Genomic DNA, 9,710 nt, shown 5'->3' on the forward strand with positions numbered 1-9,710 from the left:
TACTTGCCAATATGTTCTTATCTCTGAGAAATACATTAATACATTAATTGTATTAATAATAACAATTGCTCCAATTTCTTGAGCACTTACTCTGTGCTTGAAACAGCAAAGTATTTTACAGGCATTATCATATTTACTTCTGAAGTAAGTACAATTATAATCACCATTTTACACATGAGGAAACTGAGACACAGAGGAGATGTGACTTGTCCAAGGACACGCATCTAATACGCAGTAGAGCAAACATTCAAATGCAGTAGTCTAGCCCAGGGCTCATACTCTTAAACATTCCCTCATTCCTGCCAGTGCTAGCAAACCTGCAGGCATTCTGCAGAAGGGCAGTCTGAAGTGTGGATCACAGCAATAGCCACCAACTGCTGGTGCAAACCAGCCCAGAAAAAGAGGGGAATCTTCAGGGAAATATGTGGAATGAGCACACACATGTATGTTTGCTCCCTCCTAAAACAGTAGCCGTATAATAGGAAAAGAATAACAAAGGAGTAAATCCACAAAGACAATGAGAAGACACTACTGCAGAAGAGAGATATCAGCAAAATTCCAGAAGCCTGAGAGTGGGTGGACAAGTGATACATTACCACTCAGGACAGACAAAGCTGAGCAGCTTATCAGATAACTGAAGGACTGCAGGATTCCCAGAATGAAGGTGTTGAGTCTGGGGAAGGTGAGGCAAGGAGAGAGACTGTCTGAAAGCTTTTATACAGAATAATCAGGCTGACAAATCTCCTCCCCTACCACGCCCAAGCAAGGAATGGCTCTTTTTCCTCATCTGTTCAAGTTGCCATAACAAATACCATAGACTAGGTGGCTTCAACAACAAACACTTATTTCTCACAGGTCTGGATGTGGTAAGTCTAAGATCAAGGTCCTGGCCAATTTGACTTCTGGTGAGAGCCCCCCTGCAGATAGCTGCCTTGCAGCTCTACCCTCTTATGGCAGGAGGGAGGAAGGGAGAGAAGAAAGCTTTCTGTTCTCTCTTCTTACCAAGGCACTAATCCCATCATAAGAGCTCTGCCTTATGACGTTATCTAAACCTAATTACCTCCCAAAGGCCTCTACATCCAACACCATTACATTTGGGATCAAGGCCTTAGCATACAGATTGGAGGCAGGGAGTAGGAACACAAACAGTCAAGTCCATAGCACTCCTCCATGCCCCTGTAGGATGGACTTCAGAAGGGTGCACTTGAGACACACTGGCATGCACAGGTGAGCTACAAAGCTGAAGAAAGGAACTAAATGATGTCTGTCTACAGAACAAAGGAAACTTCACCCCTGCTCCCTCCCAATAATCCATGCCCTTCTAGTTCCAGTCTCCTAATACCAGTAGCCAGATACATATCCCAAGGCAGAAGATGGGACAATATTCTCTCAAGAAACAGAATTCTCTATTAACAAGCAAAGAGCCTGGAGTAAATGTCCAGATGCATTTGAGAGTATCCCCATGACAAAGTCCACTTGAAGCCCCATCACTCAATAGTGAAGTGTGGTAATCAGTCCCCTGCCACAATCAGAGAGCGTCCCATCAATTCTTGAGTTCTTTATTCTGTAATATGAACAGATAGCAAAATAATAATAGATTTTTAAGGAAAACATTCAACATGAAGATCAAAACAATTTTTTTTTTAAATCAGGAAATAAGACAACATAGAGAACAAAAGAAAAGTTCCAAAGATCATCAGTATCTTTAGAGATATATAAAAAGATATTATATTCATGAAATGAGAACAGAACGCTCTAATACCAAAATGGGAATAATTAGAGAAAAAGAAATCTCTTTAAAATTAAAATTAAATTATGAACATTAAAATTTTTAAAAATCAATAGGAGATTCAGCGAAATCAAGGAACTGGCCCCAAAACTTTTAAAAAGAAGGAAAAGGAAAAAGAGGGCAAAAAAAATTTTTTTAATGTGCTGTAGATAAGCAGATACGAAAATTCAATGAGCGATTCAAAAGCTACAATACTTAATTAATAGAAGTTCTATAGAAAGAGAATAGAAAAAAAAATAGAGTGACAAAGACATAAGAGAAATAATATAGGAAAATTTCAATCTGAGCAGATTAACAGGGTCCATTCAATGAATGATGAAAGACCCACAGCAAGAAACTCTTATCATGAAATTTCACAATCAGGATTAAAATGATAAGAAACAAAAGGAAGAAAAGAAAGAAAAAAAGAAAGAGAGAGAGAAAGAGAGAGAGAGCGAGAGAAGGAAGGAAGGAAGGAAGGAGAAAGAGGAAGAAGAAAGAGAGAAGGGAGAGATGGAGGGGGAGAAAGGAAGTTTACATATAGTGTAAACTGAATGGCATTGGATTTCTCAAGAAAAATACCAGATGTTTGAAGGCCTTCAGAGTTCTAAGGGAAAAATAATGTTCTATGTTCAATCTAGAATTAAATATTTACCATCAACTAAATGCGAGGGTAATACAAGATATTTTCAGACATGAGAGCCCATGAAGGTTCTATCTCCTATGCATTATTTCCTACAAGCTACCAGAAGATGAACTTCAGCAATACATATATACATACATACATACATACATACATACATACATGTGCACATACGTATGCACATACAACTAAGAGTAAACCAAGAAAGAGGAAGACTGGATCCAGGAAGCTAGCAATACAGCAGAGAACCAGAGAAAAGCAACCCAAGATGACAGCCATGTGCCATGTCTAGGGAACAACAACAAAAAAAAACCAGAAAGCTTCAGGAGGAAGATATCCAGGAATGAAAGTAGAACCAATAAAAAAATAATTAAAAAGAAACTTGTGGTTCTGTTCTTCTAATCAAAGAAAGAAATAATTTTAAAGAAAAAAAGGTTGTGTGAGAGCAAAAATATAACTATAGTACAGTGCATGGCTAGCAGTGAACAATATTCGCATGAGCCTAATAACAACCCATTTCTAGTATATCCAAAATGTGTGATATAACTATATAGAGAAGATTGAAGGGATGTATATGCATGCAGGTAGAAGGAGTAAAAAAGCTAAATCCTCAACCAAGTTTATTCCCTCCTCCGGGCTCTTGCACTGGCAGTTCTCAATGCCTAGAACACTCTAATCCCAGATAGGACATGGCCCACTCCCTTATTTTATTCAAGTCTCTGCTTAAATGTCACTTCTTTTGTCCAAGGTATCTAAAATAATCCTCCCCCAACTGGTAGCATTCTTGCCATCTTACTCTGTCTGTTTTATTTTCCTTTATAACAGTTCCTAACCACATATAAAATCATATAGGATAATGCTCACTACATAATAGATACTTAATTGGTTAAATAAAATAATGAATAAATTACCATGACATGAAATCAACAGTTAATGTCCATCTTTGCTTGAGTTTCCCCAGAAGCGGGCCCTGAGACAAGGGTTAGTGCAAAAGCTCATCTGAAGCAGTTACCAAGTGGTTCGGGGGAGATGTAATAAAGAGTTACTGTTTAATGCAGGGATCTCCAACCCCCACAGGCTGTGGACTGGTACCAGTCTGTGGCCTGTTAGGAACTCGCTGCACAGCACGAGGTGAGCAGCAGGTATGAGTGAAGCTTCATCTGTATTTGCAGCCACTCCCCCAGCACTAGTCTCAGCTCCACCTCAGATCATCAGGCATTAGATTCTCCTAGGAGCACCGGTCCTTGGTGCTGAAAAGGTTGAGGACCGCTGGTTTAATGGGTATAGAGTTTCCCTTTGAGATGATGAAAAATCCTGGAGATGAGTAGTGTTGATGTTTACACAACAATATGAATGTACCTCTATTGAATTGTACACTTAAAACTAGTTAAAATGATACATTTTATGTTATATATATTTTACCACAATAAAAAAAAAGGCATGTGTATGTATGATACTTTTTTTTTAAGGTATTACTTGGGAGATCCAGAAAATACCGTAAAGGAATGAGGGGAAAGGATAGGGCTACCAATAAGGGTGCATAATCAACCAGAACCCAGTTGGGGTGACTAGATCTTAGTCCCGAGGAGAAACTCAGGAATGGTGAAGTGCATGCCTCAGAGTTAGTCCACAGGCAGGAGGGAGTAAGAGAATTTGCATAGCAATTCTCATCAGGTTGGGGGCTACTTCCAGGGGAATTCCTCAGCACGTCCAGCCTGCCCTGTGCACAGGCAGAGCAGCCTTTGCAGAGTCCTTAGGCAAAGAGATGCAGATATTGGCAACTAGAAAGAGACCAGCTGCACTGGAGTAAGGCCCAAGGGACATGGGTGAGACACTAACAGGTCTACGATAATGCCTAAAATTGATAATACACACAGGTTACTTAGAAACATGGAGTCAAATGCCACAAGACATAGCCAGAAGAGTTCGGAGGAAGCACAGGGCAGCAGGACTGAAGAATGAGAAGGAGATTGCTTTATTTTGTCATAAAGTCTTCTAATTGTTTAAAGTATTATTTCACTTTTAAATTATGTCCATGTCTTATTTTGAAAAAAAAAAAAAGATGAATTTTAAATGAGTATGAATATCACCAGGAAGTCATCCCACACTGATTTGGTTCTAATTTTCATGAGAAAATGTCATAAAATGATTAACCAGACCTGTGGAAAAGGAACTCCATGAATGCTAATTGAAGAGAACTGTCGCCAAACACCCTGGAAGCCAAGTCATCAGTCATATCCAATTCTGAAAAATGTTTGTTAAGCTCCTACTATGTGCCAGATACTGTGTCTCATGTTAGCAAGATGAAGAGGTAAGCCCCTTGTATTGGAGTTGCTCCAAAAGTCACATCTACCCAGAACTTCAGAAGGTGACCTTACTTGGACATAAGGTCTTTGCAGAGGTAATTAGTTGACACTAGGTCTTACTGGATTAAGGTGGTCCCTTGTTCCTGTGACCGGTATCCTCAGAAGAAGACCATGTGATGACACAGAGAGGAGAATGCCATGTGAAGATGTGAAGATGGAAGATGAGGTTGGATGGAGTAATGTTTCTATAAGCCAAGGAACACCAAGGATTGTCAACAGCCACCACAGCCCAGGAGAAAGGTGGGAACGACAGATACTTCCCTAGCGCCTACGCAGACAGCACCTCCCTGCCAACACCTTGATTTCACACTCCCAACCTCCAGAACTGTGAGAGAATAAATTTCTGTTGTTTTAAGCCACCAGTTTGTGGTAATTTGTTACAGCAGCCCCAGGAAGCTAATACAACCCTCTTCTCCGAAGTTTGTGGTCTGGGGAGGTACCTAAGCCTGAGGAGGTATGTCTTTCACCCTCCTTTTCCTCCTTCCTGCTGGTGTGAATGTGAATCTAATGACTGAGCTGAAATCGCTGTCTTGACCATGAAAGGAAGCTGTATGTTAAGGGAGGTGGGTCAACTAGGTAGAAGCCCCTGGCAGCCATGCCAGCCAAGGACTGCTGATTTATATGTAACCTGGAAATACACGGTTTATACGACTGTCATTTTGGACTTCTTGTCACTTGCTGCTGAATCTAATTCTAATTCACATTGCGAGACAGATTCACAAATGAAAATATACAACTCAGTGTGGTAAATAATATGATAGAGACAAGCTATGGTTGGGGAACAAAGGAAAGAATGATTAACTTGCTCTGAGGAGATGGGGGAATGATTAACTTGCTCTGCACGGTAAAAACAATGGCAGCTGGATTTGAGAACAGGAGGAGTTTGCCAGGCAGCCAGCATATGGGATGGCAGGTAAGCCTGTCAGAGAAACATAGATGATGGAGCGGAAGGACATGGAACCACCTGTGGTCCTGCATGAGCGAAGTACATGGTGCAAGGCAGACAATGACAAGCCTGAAGAGGGAGATACAGGCAGGGGGATGAAAAATTTAGGGTGCCATTCTTGGGTGTTCGCACCTTCTCACATCACAAAGAAGAGTCATTGATAAGTGTTCCATAGAGGAGCAATATTATCAGGTTAACATTTTAGAAAGATCACTTCGGCTAAGGTGGGAATGGCTTGGAAGAAACAAGAGGAGAGTCAAAGGGACCAGGCAGAAGGCCATTGCAGTGGCTGTTTAATTCAATGATGACAAAGTCAACATGAGTGCAGAGACACTGGGGACAGGAAGAAACAACTTTAAAATACAATTTAGGTGGCTAAACTGGCTGTGGCATATGAGAGAATATGGGATCCAGGAGGAACCCCCTTTGCTGGCTTAGAGCATGAGCAGGTAATCATTACCTGGGACAAGGAGCACATGGGGAGGAGCAGGTGTGTGGACGTGAGTGATGAAATGCTAATGATTGATTCGGCTCCAGTTCATCCTTCTGAATTCTCAGAACCACAGTCTCCATTTCCAGAGGGCTCCCTGGTCGGACACCGGTCAGAGGGTGACGAGACATGAGAGAAGGATGCACCCTTCCCATGTGGCTCGCTTCCCATCAGGACCACCCAGCAAGGGTTCTGTACCCTGGCCATAGCAATAGATGCAAATGTTTTCCCACCTCCTAGAACCAGCCTGATGTAGTCCCTTCAGAAAGAGCAGCACCAGCAGTCGGTGCCCCTCCTCGGAGGCCTGAGTCCCAGCTCTGTGGATTCAGCACCAAACTCCTGTGCCCTCTATGCATGGTCCAAATCTCAGCATCACGAGCCCTCCTCAGAGCTTCTGGGTTCTCTAAACCCCACCCTCTTCCTTTGCTCACCTGTCCTTAGTGGTGGCAACTGTTTCCTGTAGTCACCTTAGCTTCCTCTGTTTCTTCAGTTTTCTAATGCCTTTTCACCAAGTTCCTATATTAATTCACTCTAATAAATACTGGGTCCTCCTGACTGATATTGTTGTTGGCACCCAGAGTGGTCTCAGGAAACAGACCCCCACCCCCTCCACACCCTCTTTACCACCCCCCCACCCTTGCCAAAGATGAGATTCTTGAGTTGTTTCAGCCAGCTCTATGGGTCTCTTGTGAAGCAGCCTGGTGGAGCTGTCTGGGAAGTGGTGATTAGTCTGGAGTTAGGAAGGGAATGTTTGTGCACCCTCAGCATGTGGTTCACAGTTAATCCCTCAGGGAGTATGGTAAGTCAGAAGAAAGGGTTGAAGATGGAATCCTACAGAGCCCCCAACGTTTAGAATGCAGACAGAAGAAGAACTTGGGAACGGGAGCAGAATAAAACACGATGATCTGAATGAGGAGAAAAATCGGTGAAGTGCAATGTTTCCTCCCCAAGAGAGGAAAGTTTTGAGAGAAAGTGGCCCCTGTACAAAAGCCAAGACTATGACTAAAAAGCAAACAGTAGACTGTGGTAGCCATGCATGACCTCACTGAGGGTCCTTCCAACAGAGCGGGGGACACAAGGGCGATGGGAGAAATTTGAGGAGCGAATGGAAAATGAGACAAGACAGACAGAATATTAGCTAGAGGGCCAGAGGGGAGTGTTTCTATTTTTACCCGCGGGTGACTTGAGCTCCTTCACAAGCTGTGGGAAAGAGCCAACAGAAAGTGAAGCTGACCTGCAGGAGGCAGATGGAAAAGAATGAAGTGAACTGAAAGATAAGCCTGTAGCAGCCGGCAGGTAACTTCCTCTCAGGCTACTCACACACTCAACAGAGATTTTGGAGTTTCTAAGATGTGCCAAGCACTGTTCTAGATAATAGGAATAGCCGTAAATAAAAGAGATAAAAATCATAGCCTGGAAGCCAGGAGGCAAAAGGGGCTTTGGATGTGAAATCTAAAGCAAAACCTCATCAAGTTTCTGGAGAAGCAGGGCAGTAGGTTTAGGAAGCTGACTCTTGCTTTATCTATTTTTTTTTCCCTGTCAGGCTATTTTCTGAGTAAGATAAGGAAACGACTTCTACCTTGTGACAGGATGGATGCACCCCAAGTCAAGAATGTTTAATTCACCATGGGTCAAACACTTTAGAAAGAGAAGCACAGACAGTAACTTGCTCCAAATCTCCTTGATATGGCCTTGGGCTCCACAGCCCATGGGGATGGTTTTGACCCTTTTTTGTTTTTTGGGTTTTTTTTTTTTTTTGACTTTATGATGCATGGCAGTTTTCTTTCACACTGGATGCTGTCGCTGCAATCACAACTGATTACTATAATTACAAAGATGACACACCAAACACGGTGTAAAGGAAGGCAACGACTAAAGCATGGATCCAAAACTGCAAAGGACCTTGGAAGAGTGTCACACAGCGCTGCACTGTTGGGTAGGTGAGGTTATATTATTAGAACAGTCCCTCACTGGTCACCATAGTTCCAAGCCCTCTCCCTTCCAATCCATTCGCTAAACATGCCATTTCTCATTTAAAACCCTTGGCATACAAACATCTGATCCTTAAATACTTGATCCTTGCCCACCTCTCCAGCAGCCTCTCTTAGCGAGCTCCTCTAAAACTCTGCATCCCGGCCACATGTAATGACCTGCCATGCCCTGAATGTGTCACGGTCTCTTGTGAGTATGGTGATCTTTCTTTGGCTGAAACACTTTTTTGCCCCTCTTTAGCCAGCTTCTACTAAACCTTTAAAACTAAACCCAAGCATCACCTCTCCTAATAATCATCATAATAAAATCTATTACTAATTGCCCTCTGCTTTATGCTGTGCGCTCTGCAAACAGTATCTTTAACACTGGCAACAACCTTACATGACAGATACTAAAGCAGGGCCAAATGAAGCTTCATCCCTCACCACTCAGGAAAAATCTAGCAAATAAAGCACCGATTCCTGCATAAAAATCACTTGGGGACTTATTAAAATACAGATTCCTGGACCCCGGACATATCTACAAGTTCACTGATTAATTTGGGCATGGGCCTCTAATTATTTGCCAATGCAGGAAGTTAGGAAACTTAACTCATGGCCAGAAGGGTAGTGAGAGTTGTCAGCATTATGAAGCCAGCATTATTCATTCATATAAAATAAAATCAGAGCTACAATTTTACCAATTATAAATAAACCTTATATATAAGAAATACCCACTTCCTTATTCTCTTTAAATCTGATTTTAAGTCCTCATCTTTCCAGGATGGCAAGAAAGGGCCTCTCTATTTTACCCCCACCCCCACCCCACCCCTAGCATCAGTTCAGAGAGCTCAGCTTCAGGATATGCCTGGAAACAGTGCAAGAGTCACCAGTGCCCACTCATTCAAGGTCAGTGCTGACAACCACATTGCCTACAGTTGCAGTGGACTGTTGCAGATCTGAAGTTTGGCTCTCGCACACTGACCTTGGGGCACAGGAATCTTTGCTGAGGCTGAGAACCCCCAGTCCTCTGAGACAATGGTCCATCTTCAGTAAGCTGCCGCAGTTGGAAGTGCTTTCTCTTCCTAGCAGGTTCTCCAACCATCTCCCCTTCCCCAGTCTCTGGAAATCTATTCTTCCTCTCTTCCCTTTATCGAAAGCTATCCTTTAGCTCCCTTCCTCTCACCATGTCTCTCTCTCATCCATGGCAACTAATATAATCTATGCAGTGATCTCAGGCCTTAGAGAAAACAAAAGCCTGAAACAAAAATCATAGGCAGTATACTGAGTGCAGAGTTCACCCTTCCCTCCCTTCTCTGGAGAGCTGTCAGTCACTGAGACCAGAGCCCATGGTAGTGCAATAGTTGATGGGTAGAAAAGAAAAAATGTGGACTGCCTGACAACACCAGCAGCCACAGACCTTGTGAGACTGGGGGGAAAAAACCCTGAAAATTTATAATTTCTTTAGATAAGGATGACAGAGTCCAAGATAAAAGAAGAGGAGGAGAAATTAAAGGGAAAGAGTTC

Source organism: Pteropus vampyrus, unplaced genomic scaffold, assembly GCF_000151845.1.
Source record: "Pteropus vampyrus isolate Shadow unplaced genomic scaffold, Pvam_2.0 Scaffold8, whole genome shotgun sequence".
NCBI classification, from domain to species: Eukaryota; Metazoa; Chordata; class Mammalia; order Chiroptera; family Pteropodidae; genus Pteropus; species Pteropus vampyrus.